Raw genomic sequence first — 16,848 nt, forward strand, 5'->3', positions numbered from 1 at the left:
TTTTTTTTTTTTGAGACAGGTTCTCACGCTGTTATCCAGGCTGGAGTGTAGGGTGCAATTATGGTTCACTGCAGCCTTGATCTCCTGGCGTCAAGTGACCGTCCCACTTCAGCCTCTCTAGCTGGGATTGTAGGCACTAACCGCTATATCAGGCTAATTCTGTTTATTTTATAGAGACAAGGTCTCCCTATGTTGTCCAGGCTGGTCTCAAACTCCTGGCTTCAAATGATCCTCCCACCTCAGCCTCCCAAAGTGCTGGCCTTGGTCATTCTATAAGGCAGCAGCTTTCATTGCCAGCAGAGATGGTTTTCAAAATTCCAGTCATGGAGCACGGCCTTCCAAGGAAGGACCCACCAGAAGCACAGTGTGTAAGCCAGCTCGTGCTGGGCTGCCCTGTCTCAAACAGGGGTGTGCTGGAGTGGAGATTAGAGTACAGTTTAATCTTCTTCTACACTTTGCCATCATCAGGTGGCCTGGCAGTGGTGAAACCCTAGGGGACAGTTTGATTGTGACAGGTTGAAATTTAACCTGATTGTTACAGGTTAAAATTAAGACTCTTCCAGGAATTTGAGGCCGCAGTGAGCTATGATCACACCATTGCATTCCAGCCTGGATGACAGAGACAGACACTGTCTCCCAAAAAAAAAAAAAAAAAAAAAAAAAAAAAAAAAGCTAAAGCTCTGTCATGTGCCTCTCAACACTCAACACTGTTTACAATCTGACCCCAACCATTCCCCACCCTCCACCCCAGCCTATGGTCCACACACATCAGAATGTGCCCCAGAAGGGTTACTGCCTCTCTCCTGTTCACAGATGCACCCATCAGGGCTCTGCTCAGATGTCACCTCCTCTGTCATTGCTTCCTCGATGCTTTCTCCAGCGTGTTGTGAATATCTGAGAATATAGCATCATTCACTCTGTTGTCTGAGGTCGGTTTTCCCCAGCGGACCATGAATTCCTTCAAAACAGGAACTGGGTCTTACTGTTGGAATGTTTAAGGGATACTTGAAGAACACTTGAGTGCTGGGGGATGGGAATGGAGTTGAAAGAGGAAGCGTGACCCTTATGGAGCTGACATCCTGGAGAGGAGAAAGACAGACAATAAACATGATAAACAAGAATGGGGGGGTAGCTTATTATAGAATGATCAGTGCTGTGGAGAACAAGCAGAGATGGGGACAGCAAGTGTGTGTTGGGTGGGAGAGGGCATTTCAGTTGCAGCGGGTGGTCAGGGAAGGCCACCCATGATGACCACAGGTATCAGCCTGAAGGTAGCAAGGGGGAGAGCAGTGTAGCTATCTGGGGCAGGGGGCATAGCAAGGTAGATTATAAAGAGTGGTCAGATTCTGGAAGTATTTGACCTAGCATTTCCATTCTAGGAATTTATTCTAAGGAAATAGTTGCACAATTGGCAAAGCTGTAGCTCGCAGCAATGTTCATCGCGGCCTGTTTGTGATATTAGCTTTGTAGAAAATATAAATTTACAAAAATGGCAATCTCATTGAATAAGTTATGCAATCATGAAATAGAACATTATGTATCCACTAAAATAATAATGTAGAAATATGTTCATTGGTGTGAAAACATGTTCATTTGATATTAAAAATGAAAATATAAAATATTCTTAATTTTTATTTTTAATTGTGGTAAAATACACATAATATCAAATTTGCCATCTAAATCATTTTTAAGTGCAAAGTTCAGTAGAGTCAGGTACATTCAGACTTTTGAGCAACAAGTCTCTAGAACTCTTTTCGTCTTGCAAAACTAACAGTCTGTACCTTTTAAAAACTCCCTATTTCTCCCTCCCCAATTCTCTGGGGACCACTATTCTGCTTTTGTCTCTACAAGTTACTCTACACTGGGTATCTCATATAAAGAGGATTATGGCATATTTGCCTTTTTGTGACTAGCACATTTTACTTAGGATAATGTCCTCAAGGTTCATTTATGTTGTATCATGTGTCTGAAGCTCCTTCCTTTTTAAGACTGAATTGTATTCCATTGTATGGGTATACCACGTTGTGTTTATCCTTTCATCCATTAATGGATATTTAGGTTGTTTCTTCCTTCTAGCTATTGTGAGTAATATTTCTATGAACAGGGGTGTACAAATATCTCTTTGCCACTGTTGTTTCAATTCCTTTGGATACATACCCAAAGGTGGAATTGCTGGATGGTATGGTAATTCTATTTTTAATTTTGTTTTTTAAGATGGAGTCTTACTCTGTCACCAGGCTGGAGTGCAATGGCGCAATCTCGGCTCACTGCAACCTCTGCCTTCCCAGGTTCAAGTGATTCTCCTGCCTTAGCCTCCCAAGTAGCTGGGACTATAGGTGCGCATCACCACGCCCAGCTAATTTTTGTATTTTTAGTAAAGACGGGGTTTCACCATGTTGGCCAGGATGGTCTCAATCTCTTGACCTCATGATCCACCCGCCTCAGCCTCCCAAAGTGCTGGGATTACAGGTGTAAGCAACCGTGCCCGGCCTATCTTTAATTTTTTGATTAACCATCAACCTGTTTTCTAGAAAAGCTGCATTGTTTTACATTGCTATCAGTAGTGCACAAGTGTCCCTGTTTCTCCTCATCATCACCAACACCTGTTATTTTCTGAGTTTTGATAGTAGCCATCCTAATGGGTGTGAGGTGGTTTCCCATTGTAGGTTTGATTTGGTAGAAATGCATTTTTATTGTAGAAATTGTTGGCATTCACTATACGTGGACTGGCTAAAATATTTTACAGAGACATTCCCAAAGATAAATATAATATTCAACGATTCCATTAAAAGTAAGCAAAGGACACAGAGACATTCCTCCAAAGAAGATATTCAAATAGGTGATAAACACAAGAAAAGATGCTTAACATCACTAATTATTAGGTAATGCAAATCAAAACCACAATGAGAGACCACTTCATACTCATTAGGATGGCCGTTATAAAAAGTTTAAAAAAAAACAAAACAACAAGTGTTTGTGAAGATGTGGCGAAATCAGAACACTTGTGTACTGCTGATGGTAATGTAAAGTGTTGCAGTTATTGTGGAAAACAGTATGGTGGTTTCTCAAAACATTAAACATAGAATTACCATATGATCCGGCCATTGCACTTCTGGGCATATACTCCAAAGAACTGAAAGCAGAGACTCCAACAGATATTTGTATACTCAATTTATAACCTCTTTATTATCAATAACCAAACAACCCAATTGAATTGAACTGAATTACTCTAAATTTGAAACAACCCAAATGTCCACTGACAGATGAATGAACAAAAAAAGTGGTATGTACATACAATGGTCTATTATTCAGGTTTAGAAATGAACGAAGTTCAGACACATGCAACAACATAGATGAATTTTGAAGGCATTATGTTAAATGAAATATGCAGGATGCGAAATGACAGATACTGTATGATTCTGCTTATATGAGCTACCTAGTAGTCAAATTCATGGAGTCAGAAAGTAGAATGATCGTTGCCAAGGCTAAGGAAAAGGGAGGATGGAGAGTTACTGTTTAATGATTTCAGAGTCGGTTTGGCTTGGGACGTTGAAAAAGTTCTGGAGATAGATCGTGGTGGTGGTTGCACAACAATGTAAATGTACTTAATGTCACTGAACTGTACGGTTAAAATGTTACATTATATGTTGTGCATATTTTACCACTATTTCAAGAAAATCTGTTTATAAAAGGAACCTCTTCAACTCACCTGAGGAGACCAGAAGTTGCAGCTTCTCTCATATTCTCAAGACAAATTTTGCCCTTGGACTATCAGAATTAGAATAATAAAGTCTAATCTCTACTTTGTTCAGCTGAAGACATAGTGACTCAGAAATATATCTGTCTTGGGATATCAAATCATGTCAATTTCTTGAGCACTTACTATGTGTGATGGTTAATTTTATGTGTCAACGTGGCCACGTTATAGTATGCAGTTGTTTGGTCAAACATCAGTCTAGATGTTGCTGTAAAGATATTTTCAAAAAGATATGGCTGGCCGGGCGCGGTGGCTCACGCCTGTAATCCCAGCACTTTGGGAGGCCAAAGTAGGTGGATCACAAGGTCAGGAGATCGAGACCATCCTGGCTAAGACAGTGAAACCCCGTCTCTACTAAAATAACAAAAAAGTAGCCAGGCATGGTGGAGGGCGCCCGTAGTCCCAGCTACACGGGAGGATGGGGCAGGAGAATGGCGTGAACCCGGGAGGCGGAGCTTGCAGTGAGCCAAAGCCGAGATCGTGCCATTGCACTCCAGTCTGGGCGACAGAGTGAGACTCCATCTCAAAAATAATGATAATAATAAAAAGATATGGTTAATATATAAACCAGTAGGCTTTGAATAAAGCAGACTACCCTTTGTAATGTTTGTGGGCCTTGTTCAATCAGTTGAGGGCTTTAAGAAAAATAACTGAGCTCCCCTAAAGAGAAAGGGATTCTGCCTCCAGGCTGCATTGAGACTCAAGACTGCAACAGCAGCTTCTTCTGAAATTTCCATTCTGCTGGCCTGCCTTGCAGATTTTGGACTTGCCAACCCCCACAATCGCATGAGCAGATTCTTCAAAATAAATCTCTTTCATTGACTCTGTTTATCTGGAGGGTCTTGACTAATCACCCTAGAAAGGGCTGCGTGGGATGTACAAGTGGTTCAGACCTGGCTTGCAGGCTTTTTGACTGGTTCAGCGTCCACTTACCAGACTCTAAACCAGAGCAACTGTTTGGTTCATAGCCATGTAATTCATAACATTGCTTGGGATTAAGTGGTTTTCTTGACACATTCAGCTTTTGGAGTGACAATTTTAAAGCACCATAAGCCAAAACCAAAATTAAACCCTTTGAATTTACTATTCTTCCCACTATGCCACACTGTTCCTCTTAGGAAATAGCCTCACGAAACATAGGCAGTTTATTGCTGACACGTCCCATCTGTTGTCCTCACAGTATGAATGTCATGTGTTTGTCAAGTTCACTGGGATTTCTCCCACACACTCACACTCTGTATTCTGGAAATTAAGCTGAGGAAAGTATCCTCTTCCTCACCAGCAACTGCTACAGTCAGCTTCCTTTAGTAAACAATGTCTGTGCAGTGAATGTTCTCAGTAAAGCCCTCTGGATGCGTTCTTTGCCTGTGTAGGGCCAAAGAAAAATAGCTGAAATGTGCAATCTCAGCATTTTTTCTGTCTAATATTATTGGTGCTTAGTCTCTTCCATGGAGATCCTGTGTGGATGGCTACAAAACAGGATAAATTTTTTGTCTTAAAAAATGAGCTGATATTACATAATGGAAATTATATACTGGTTAGGATTTCAGCTCCTTTTCCCTTCCCCATGAGCTCCATTATACCAAATCAAACAAAATAAAAAGGAAACATTGAAGGAAAATATTTGAACAATGAAGGTCTGGGACACACACACAACTGTCATTGAATTCACTTAATGTTGCTTTTAAACCACAACAGCTTTTTGATTACATCTTTCTGATTGCAGTCTTCTTTCCCTCTTCGGTGATGACCACTAGCTCCTGGTTCAGCCATGGGTGATGGAGCCAGTGGCTTAACAGGGTTCTCAAAGGATGAAAGGAGATACTCAAACCACAGGATTGAGAAGATTCAGTGAGACAAAAAGCGAGCTCTGTTTCAAGTAGCTAAGAGGTGAATCACATTTGCAGAAAGCAAAGAGAACTGGAAGTAGGAATTGAAAAGCTGGGACACAAAACTAGAATTTAGGATGAATTGGATAAAGTGACCAGCTAGAATGCACCTTCATTTCCTAGCTTTACTTTGCACTACGTGCATTTACTGTAGGGCTTTTTGAAGAATGAACAAAGGAAAACTATTCTGCTTTCCTTATCTTCTCTGTAATTTCCTGCTAGTGCCCCCACCCTTAGCTACTACCTGCCCCCATACTAATCCAATCAGTAGACTGGCAAGGCTCATTCCTCATGCATTATTTAGAGCGCATGCTGGTGGTGTTAGAACTAGGTTAGGCAGCTGTGAAAACCTAGAGGTTCCCTTGCGATTCTGATTTGCCTTTTTCTGATTCAACTGTGTTGTTCCCTTATGACATTCCCCAGAGTCCAAAGTGAAGGCTTGGGATGATTCCTGTAATTTTTTTTTTTTTTTAAGGTGAAAAATGTCCCTGTGATAGAGATGCAGGACCAACTGTTAAAGTTTATGTGAGGGTCTGTTTTAGGAGACGAAATGTATCCAAGACACATGTAAAAGTTGAAGAGAGAAGACAAAACAACAGTGATGAAGGTGTGGAAGACAGGACAAAAGGATATTGAAGCCAGGAAAAATACAATGAAGCCCTTCAGGCTTTTATTCCCAGATACTTGTGATAAGATCCCATAGAGCTGCTTTACAGGTATTATAAATTTGGCTTTAAACACTTTAGGAGCCAGGCTAAAATGGGACCATATAATAAGTTATGTGACTGGGGCAGAGGTGGTTAGAACAGAAGTACTATTGCTCTTGAAATAGAGAGTAGAGAAAAATCCATTCTCCCACCACTCTTATCACCCACTCACAACTCTCTCTGGGGACAACATGAAGACCACTGAGGCTGACTGCGGTGGCTTATGCCTACAATCCCAGCACTTTGGGAGGCTAAGGCAGGAGGATTGCTTGAATCCCATCCTGGACAACAGAGGCAAATTATCCAGGGGTGGTGGCGCATGCCTGTAGTCCCAGCTACTTGGAAGGCTGAGGCAAGAGGATCACTTGAGCCCAGGAGGTTGAGGCCACAGTGAGCTGTGGTCATGCCACTGCACTCCAACCTGGCTAACAGAGCGAGCCTGTCTCTAAAAATAAAAATAAACAAAAAACAAAACACACACAAAAAAATACTGCGCAGTAGTCTTTCTAATAAAATTTTCTGATGTTCTTATAACGTAAGCATCAATCTTCTCCAAAGGCTGGGACTGTAGGGATGCAAGGAAAAGCAACAGGCTTGCCTTCAAGAATTTTCTGATTTAATGAGAAGGGGGAGTCTATTATCTAATTGATGGAGGAGATTGACTGGATGGCTTTGGGTGCGCATTTCTGTAGCAGGGAGATTTTTCCACATTTGAAGTAGGGTGCACGTGATCGGTCTACAGTGCAGTTCTGCAGAGACCTACAGCCACTCCAGGACGTGTCTTCTGGAAAACATGAAGTGGCTAAGAGAGAAATGACTTGTGAAAGGGATCAAATGTGCCTCTGTTGGGGTTACAATAATTCATACTTATGAGAAAAGCGTGAAACCCATGAAACCAGATCGTGGTTCCTCAGTGAAGCATGGAGAGGAGCATTAACTCCCAGGGAACAGATCACAGGGAAGGGCGGAGTGAAAGGCTGATAGCCCATGTCCCAGGACTGGGAAGAGCAGCTGCATCACAGAAAAACACCAGAAGCTTGCCTGGGAGATGCTGCCTTACTGCAGAAGACACATTCCTTCAGCATGAACAGCAGCAGCATCTTGCTGGGGTAAAGAAGAGAGGAAAACCAAAGTAAAGGAATTAATTCCACCGCAGCTTTCTCGAGTGAGTAGCATCGTATTTGTTTCTTCCATGGCAAAGTGCTTTTCAAATTAGCCACCACACACCTGGCTAATTTTTATTTATTTTATTTTATTTTTTTGAGACAGAGTCTTGCTCTGTCACCCAGGCTGGAGTGCAGTGGCCCACTCTCGCCTCGCTGCAACCTCCACTTCCTAGATTCAAGCAATTCTCCTGTGTCAGCCTCCTGAGTAGCTGAGATTACAGGTATGCGCCACCAGGTTGAGCTAATGTTTTTTTTTTTTTTTAGAGACATAGTTTCATTCACCATATTGGCCAAGCTGGTCTTGAACTCCTGACCTCAAGTAATCTGCCCACCTTGGCCTCCCAAAATGCTGGGATTACAGGCATGAGCCACTGCGCCTGGCCTTACCTGGCTAATTTTTAATTTTTTAAATGCTTTTAATAGAGACGAGGTCTCACTATGTTTCCCAGGCTGGTCTCGAACTCCTGGCGTTAAGCGATCTTCCTGCCTTGGTCTCCTAAAGCGCTGGGATTACAGGCGTGAGCCACCATGCCCAGACAATTTTTTATTGTCATTTGTCTGGTTTGCCCTAGATACCTGGGTTAGGTGAATACTGGTACAGATGAAAAGTATTAGTATGTTCTAGAAGCAGCTCTGGAACGCCCCAAAGCGGAAATAGTAGCCAGTTTCTGAGTATCAGTGTAAGCTGGGTATTTCCATCAGGGTAATGGAAACTTCACATTACAAACAGCCCCAGTTCCATCCTTGCCCCCTTCTGCTACCATCCTCAGACAGAACAAGTGGCAGCTAGGAACATCAGCATCCCACGTTGGCCCCCAGCAGGACAGAGTGGCTTCTTGTCCTGGCCTCAGTTTTTCTTTTCTTTTTTTTTTTTTTTGAGACGGAGTCTCGCTCTGTCGCCCAGGCTGGAGTGCAGTGGCCGGATCTCAGCTCACTGCAAGCTCTGCCTCCCGGGTTTACCCATTCTCCTGCCTCAGCCTCCCGAGTAGCTGGGACTACAGGCGCCCGCCACCTCGCCCGGCTAGTTTTTTGTATTTTTAGTAGAGACGGGGTTTCACCATGTTAGCCAGGATGGTCTCGATCTCCTGACCTTGTGATCCACCCGTCTTGGTCTCCCAAAGTGCTGGGATTACAGGCTTGAGCCACCGCGCCCGGCCTAGTTTTTCTTAAGTGACTTTCTCTCAGTAACTTGCTATTCCCTCTGGAGACTGGCCAGGCTACATTCTACCCATAGCCCGCCCGCCCCTTCCTTCCTTCCTTTCTTTCTTTCTTTTCTTTCTTTTCTTTCCTTCCTTCCCTCCCTCCCTCCCTCCCTTCCTCCCTTCCTCCCTTCCTCCCCTCCTCCCTCCCTCCCTCCCTCCCTCCCTCCCTCCCTTCCTTCCTTCCTTCCTTCCTTCCTTCCTTCCTTCCTTCCTTCCTTCCTTCCTTCCTTCCTTCTTTCCTTCTTTCTTTCTTTCTTTCTTTTGATGGAATTTCTCACTGTCGCCCAGGCTGGAGTGCAGTGACACCATCTCGGCTCACTGCAACCTCTGCCTCCTGGGTTCGAGCGATTCTCCTGCCTCAGCCTCCTGAGTAGCTGGGATTACAGGCACCTGCCACCACGCCTGGCTAATTTTTGTATTTTTAGTAGAGACAGTGTTTCACCTTGTTGGCCAGGCTGGCCTCAAACTCCTGACCTCAAGTGATCCGCCCGCCTCACCCTCCCAAAGTGCTGGGATTACAGGCATGAGCCACTGTGCCTGGCCAGGAGCACGACTTTCAAATACGAGCAACCCTGCTTTCTGTTCTCTTCTTCTTCCCCAGCTTTCCAGGGCTATTGCAATTCTATGGTAGCCAGATTCTCTCTGGAATCTTCGGTCACCCCACTTTTGATGTACTGTTATGCACGCCGGATGCAGAAACATGACATCTGCTGGGTTGGGGCCACCTGGCTACTGGCTCACCCAATTATGCTGAGTCACATCGGTTTATTTTTATGGCTATCACAGCACTCAACATTGTTGGAAGTTATCAATTACCTTGTATCTTAATTCACTTACAAGTTTACTGTCTATTTTCTCCCTCTAGAATAGAAAGTCCACAAGACCAGTGACCTTGCTTATCTCGTTGGCATCTGTATTTTCAAATGCTTTGAACAGTGTTTGGCACATATTAGGTACTCAATAAAGTTTTTATTGTTGTGAATAGAGGATGTAGTACATTCTGTTTTATTTTTTATTCATTTATTTATTTTTAACACAAGATCTCACTCTGTCACCTAGACTGGAGTGCAGTGGCGCAATCATGGCTCACTTCAGCCTCCATCTCCCCGGCTCAGGTGATTCTCCCATCTCACCCACCTGAGTAGCTGGGACTACAGTCTCACACCACCATGCCCGGATAATTCTCATTTTTGTTTCTGTTTTGTAGAGACAGGGTCTTGCTATGTTTTCCAGGCTGGTCTCGAACTCTTGAGCTCATGCGATCCTCCCACCTCCGCCTTCCAAAGTGCTGGGATTACAGGTGTGAGCCACTACACCCTGCCAGGATATAGTACATTTTAAATCAGAGAACTTAAAGCAATACAACACTACTGAATGTTTCACTAGGGAAACGTAGAGTAGCCAAAGGTCACCAGGAGCTGGACACTGAGTAAAGAGGCATGCAAAGGTATAAAAGGGAGCTGAGAGCAGTGGTTTTCAAACTGTGCCTCGGATGACTGCGAGGTGGTATCCCTGAGACCATTCCAGGGAGTTTGTAAGGTCAAAACTACTTTCATAATAATATTAGGATACTATTTGCCTTTTTCACTCTCTTTATATCTCCGCGGATGGTGCAGAAGCAAAGACTGTACTTTTGGGGTAATTTCTGTAGTTCATTAGTATACTTTTCTGAGCATGTACAGCATTAAAAAAAAATAAAAAATATATATTTTACAAAGCAAAAGGGAGTAAAACTGCTGTCATTTTAGCATGGCACCAAATTATTACCACATACTTATAGTAAAATGAATGTCAGTTTCACTTAAGAATGTCCTTGGTACATCAGTACAAATTAATTTCATTAAGCCTTGACCTTTATGTTCATATCCATTTAATATTCTGTGTGACCACATGGGAAGGGCACAAAAGCAGTTCTGCTGAACAGTGAAGTATGTTAGTTTTCTTGAGAAAAAAACACTTGGTAATTTAATTGTGAGTTAACCTAACCATTTCTTTCTTCTTGGAACACTGTTTTTACTTTAAATTATGTAAGACAAACTATGGTTATTTTAGACTTAGATATTTCAGAAATTCTTTCTCAAAAATAAATAAAGTGAGATTGTCACCTCAAGTAAAATAACAAAGAGTATTTGTTGCCAAAGATAAAATATGAACTCAAGAGAAAATAAGAACTATAGAAAACTTATGTCTATCACAGTGAGCTTGACAGTTTCCTTATAGAGACTATTCTGATGAGATTGGTGGTAATATTGTTAAAAAATGATTTTTGATGTTGTATAATAAAATTTGTTGAAATTGGAAGATCTATATAACTCAGTGAACCAATATCTTCCAAATGTTACAAAATCATACATAGATAAAATGTATTCAAAGTGCAAAATAAATCAGTGGAATTCCTGTAACAGAGGAAAAACTCCATTGTTAAAGTTGCAGAAAACTCCATTGTTAAGGTTGCAGATTCAACACTGAAATTAACTTCTGAGAAACTAGTACTTACTGAACTTACGTATAGTATCATACCATAAGCACCAATACCTGAAAAAGCTATTAAAATATTTCTTCCCTACACAGACGCTGATTTTTCTTCATGAACTTCCACTAAAACAAATTATTACAACAGGCTGAGTGTAGAAGCGGAGTGGATATGAGAATCCAGCTGTTTTCTATTAAGCTAGACATTAAAGAGATCTGTAAACTGTAAATGACATCACTCTCCTCACCACATTTTTGTTTTGTTTTGCAAAACACATTTTTCATCAACTGTGTTATTTATATTAACATGTAATATATTACTTTTACTTTTATATGAATATTTAAGACTTCCTCAGCATTATTATTTTATTTGTTTTATTTTGAGATTGAGTCTCACTCTGTCAACCAGGCTAGAGTGCGGTGGCACGATCTCAGCTCACTGCGACCTCACCTCCCAGGTTCAAGTGATTCTCCTGTCTCAGCCTCCCAACTAGGTGGGATTACAAGCGTGCACCACCATGCCAAGCTAATTTTTTAATTTTTAGTAGAGATGGAGTTTCTCCATGTTGGCCAGGCTAGTCTCGAACTCCTGACATCAAGTGATCTGCCCACCTCAGCTTCCCATAGTGCTGGGATTACAGGTGTGAGCTACCGTGCCCAACCCTGAGTATTATTTGTGAATATAGTAAATATCAATAACCCACACTTAAAAAGTTTGGAATCCTCAATTTTTAAGAAAGTAGGTGGGTTCTGAGACCAAAATATTTGAGAACTTCAGATGTAGATTAGGCCTAAGAGAACTCGCCAGTGGCATTTTCCTCTCACTTTTCTCTTTGAGGCCCAAGTCCACACAAATTAAACAAAATAGAAAAATTAAATGGGGCCGGCCGTGGTGGCTCATCCCTGTAATCCCAACACTTTGGGAGACTGAGACAGGTGGATCGTTCTATTCCAGGAGTTCAAGATCAGCCTGGGCAACATGGTGAAACCTCGTCTCTACAAAAAATACAAAAATTAGCTGTGTGTGGTGGCACGCCTGTAGTCCCAGCTACTTGGGAGGCTGAGGTGGGAGGATCACCTGAGCCCAGGGAGGTTGAGGCTCCTGTGAGCCATGATTCTGCCACTGCATTCCAGCCAGGGTGACAGAAGGAGACCCTGTCTCAGGAAAAAAAAAAAATATATATATATATATATATATATGTATGTATGTATATATAAAAACCTAAATATATATGTAATATTTACTATATAATTTTTATATAATTATACATAATACTATATATAATTTAATATATAAATATATATTAAATATATATTTAATATTTACTAAATATATATTTGTTACTAAATGTGTATATATACGTCTGAAAGAAACGGCTAATATTTCCTGGTGTGTCTTCGTGCCATAGAACATTGACTCTCATTTTCACCTCAGAACTATTCTGGAAGGCAATAGTTGATCAATCTTATTTTGGTAGAGGAAGGAAGAGGCTCAGAACAGTTAAGTAAGTTGCCCGAGGTTACAGAGCTAGTAAGTGGATAGTAGCCCCATAGGTTTTCTCAGCATTTCCCATGAGACCAGGATGCATCTGATGATTATCGGAAATATTTAGGTCCAAAATACTTTTGCCTAAAGTATAAGCACAATTGAGGTGAAATATGGCTTTGATTTGTTTGAATTATCCCCATAACTGCCTTGGTATGGCTACTTTCCTGGGCCAGGGAAGACAATGGCATCACAGAGGTCACCAAATTTCCTGCAAAATTCTATAAACCAGCTGGGCCTCTCTTTAAACTTCTTGGTATAAATCCTCTTCCAAAGGAAAAGGAGGGTTGGAGTTATTTTTTTTCTTTTCCTTCTGTTTTTGTTCTGGCATTCTGTTGTGAGTATGGAACTGATTACTAAATAGGGTCAAACAGCTTGAGTCGGGCTTCCTGTGTGAATGTGAACAGTGCTGATTTCTAGCCTTGCATTTGATATGTTATCTGTGGCGGCCTTGCCCGACGTTGAAGTTTCAGATGGCTTCCTTCAATTTCCTGTATTGTTGTAATTGTGGCTGTGTGTGCACATGTGCAGGTGTGGGCAGAGAAAGCAGTGAAGACAGAAGAGAGGATGTTTCTCTGTGTTTACTTGGATTTTGTGAAAGGTTTTTAGTTAGATAGTGAGAGGGCCACATGTTTCAATGGAAGGAACCCTGGTTAGCAAAAACGAAGGTCCTCTCTTGTCTGCCACTAATTGCCTGTGTGGTTTTTGGCAACTATTTAGTCCTCGGGCCCAATTCTGCTTCCTCATAAGGCCCCTTCCAGCTCTGAAATTTTGTAACTCTGGTTTCTACTCAGAGCTTCACTTTCCAACTCCCCACACTTGGCTGTTCTAAAACGTTTGTTTTGCCTCCTGATTTTACTTTCCATGCCTTTTTTGTTCTCCTCCACTTCTCATTACTATCCCATAGCCTTTCGGATTTAAGTTCTTCTAGAAAAGTTCCTCCTTCCTCAGCAATTATTTTTCAGCTTCCGTTGTCTCTGAAAAAAAATACTATAAAAGGTCGCCTTTATCTTGGAAAGAAGATTCAGAATGTGTTGGCTTCCTGTTTTGTTGGTGAGATGTGTAGAGCTTGGAGATTGGACTGTGGGTCAGGATTCTCCGCTAAGCCTTACATGAGAGCTCAGAGCTGCTGGTCTGCCAGCCATTTCTCTCTCTGCTCTGTTTTTATTAAACTCAAATCAGTTCAAATATGCATGATAGGCCAGGCGCGGTGGCTCACGCCTGTAATCCCAGCACTTTGGGAGGCCAAGGCTGGTGGATCACGAGCTCAGGAGTTCGAGACTAGCCTGACCAACATGGTAAAACCCCGTCTCTACTAAAAATACAAAATTTAGCCGGATATAGTGGTGCGTGCCTGTAATCCCAGCCACTGAGGAGGTTGAGGCAGGAGAATCGATTGAACCCGGAGGCGGAGGTTGCAGTGAATTGAGGTCCCGCCAGTGCACTCCAGCCTGGGTGACAGAGCGAGACTCTGTCTCTCTCTCTCTCTTTCTCTCTCTCTCTCTCTCTATATATATATATAAAATAAAATATAAATATATATATTCAGGATAATGGCATATCTAATTCATCTGCTTTTATGGCTCAGGATGAACGTTTAAATGGAAACCGGAAATGAAACTTCTCGTTTTTCATCAGCTTCTAGTCCCAAGCTGATGGCGACCCCAGAGCCTCCACAAGTGGGTCTGGCGCCATCTGGTGGTGGGATGCGCTGATGCTTTGCTGCCTGATGGACAGAAAACACAGTGCGTAATGAAGAAAACCTGTTGACTGAAATACACGCAGAGACTTAAACAAAGGACCGGTGACATTTGCAGCACATGACTCAGTAGCCCAAAAGTTCAAATTTGTTATTACATATGCAAATTTGTGAAAGTTACAGAATCTTTGGGACCATGCAAAGTGAAGATTGATAATAGGTGTGTGCACTTTAGGCATGAGGCATGTTCAGTTTGTAAGTTTGTAGTGAGATGCTTGTTCTTAGTATGGAATCCAGATGTTGTCTGCTGGTAATTTATGCTCCTGTGCAAAACGTGGGCAAATTGATTAATTTTTATCAATCTCATTTCATCTCGTTCTCATCTGTAAAAGATCATGTCTAAGGACCCTTACACGCTTTAAAAACTTTCAAGGAACCCCAAACATTGCAATACTCTGATTTCCTCTAGTGATTGTATGTGCTTCACATCCATGCTTTCTTCCATCCTCCAAGAGTTTAATGTTATCAGGAGGAGTGGAGGTAATACTAAGAATTGTCATTTATTGGATGCTGCTATGTTTTTTATACTATCTTAGGTAGTTTAACATTTTAAAAATTCTGGCTTACAAAAGTCTGTAACGTAAGTATCACTGTGCTCATTTTACAGATAAGGCATGTAAAGCTTACCGCACTCTGCTTTCCATGTTTACAAACTAAAAGATAAATGAGAAACAAGGAAGAAATATGCTAATTGTCTTTATAATTCAGCACAACACCATTTATAGTGTATTTACAGCTCAGCGCAATTTGCCACTTTGCAACAATACAAAATGTCAAGTATCCAAGCCACATCATCGCTCTATCTTCACATACTGATAAAGCTGCTGCCATACCGAAAGTGTAGGAAGAGTTTTAAAAATGCATTTTCCAGGGTGCCGGGGGAAACAAATATTTGCCAAGACCAGAGCTGGTATTTCACAAATCTCTTTTCTGTGAGCTGAGGAGTGAGGAGAGGTGGAGTGACAAGCCGTCAAGTGTAATGACCATGTCCCAGATGCTGATGCAGGGATGGCGAGTGGCAGAGGACTATTGGCAGGTGTCTCGGGCATGGCACTAGAGCAGCACTCCGTTTCTGTTGACCGGTTTGTTTGGGTCTTCCTTTTAAAAGTCGGTCATCCTTTTCCAAAGAGTGCTCTGTAAGGCATTCATACATTTTATATGGAAAATAAAGCTTTTGAGGCCGGGCGCGGTGGCTCAAGCCTGTAATCCCAGCACTTTGGGAGGCCGAGACAGGCGGATCACGAGGTCAGGAGATCGAGACCATCCTGGTTAACACGGTGAAACCCCGTCTCTACTAAAAAATACAAAAAAAAAAAAAAAAAAAAAATAGCCAGGCGAGGTAGCGGGCGCCTGTAGTCCCAGCTACTCGGGAGGCTGAGGCAGGAGAATGGCGTAAACCCAGGAGGCGGAGCTTGCAGTGAGCTGAGATCCGGCCACTGCACTCCAGCCTGGGTGACAGAGCGAGAATCTGTCTCAAAAAAAAAAAAAAAAAAAAAAGAAAATAAAGCTTTTGAATGAAATACTGTGAGAAACAAGGGGCTGAATACAGTTAAATGGGTTTCTTTGCTCTAGTATAGGATTTCTTGAAACCTTTCATGTGTCAATGTGTACTTTTAACCTAATTTATAAATTAAATGTATTTTATTATATAAATTAAATACAGGTGATAGGGTTTGGCTGTGTCCCCACCCAAATCTCATCTTGAATTGTAGTTCTCATAATCCCCATGTGAGTCGGGAGGGACCTGGTAGGAGGTAATTGAATCATGGGGGTGATTGACCCCATGCTATTCTCATGATAGTGAGTTCTCACGAGATCTGATGGTTTTATAAGGGGCTTTCCCCTTCTCTCAGCTTACATTCTTCTCCTTGCTGTTACCATGTGAAGAAGGACATGTTCGCTTCCCCTTCCACCATAATTGTAAGTTTCCTGAGGCCTCCCTAGCCATGTAGAACTGTGAGTCAATGAAACTTCTTTCCTTTATAAATTACCCAGTCTGAGGTATGTCTTTATTAGTAGTGTGAGAATGGACTAATCCAACAGGTCAGGTTAAATAGTTCAAATAACCCCAATAGCTGGGGAGCTAGGGATAAGGCAAAAAATGTAACCTTTCTCCCAGAGCTAGGTATCCTTCAACCTAACTACTTTAGCAGACTTGTGTGTGTGTAAATTTCTAAAACCTACCCTAGTAGCATCACCTTGCTTATGTGGTATCATAGTGCATTAAATCTGATGAATGTTGAAATAATGCTCTGTAGACGTCAAACAGCAACCCTGGTCCACACTTACATAGGGCAACAATGAACCCAGAAACAGCTTCTCTTTTGAGGAGGGCTTGTGCTCTCTAGGT

Source organism: Macaca mulatta, chromosome 6 (genome assembly GCF_049350105.2).
Source record: "Macaca mulatta isolate MMU2019108-1 chromosome 6, T2T-MMU8v2.0, whole genome shotgun sequence".
NCBI classification, from domain to species: Eukaryota; Metazoa; Chordata; class Mammalia; order Primates; family Cercopithecidae; genus Macaca; species Macaca mulatta.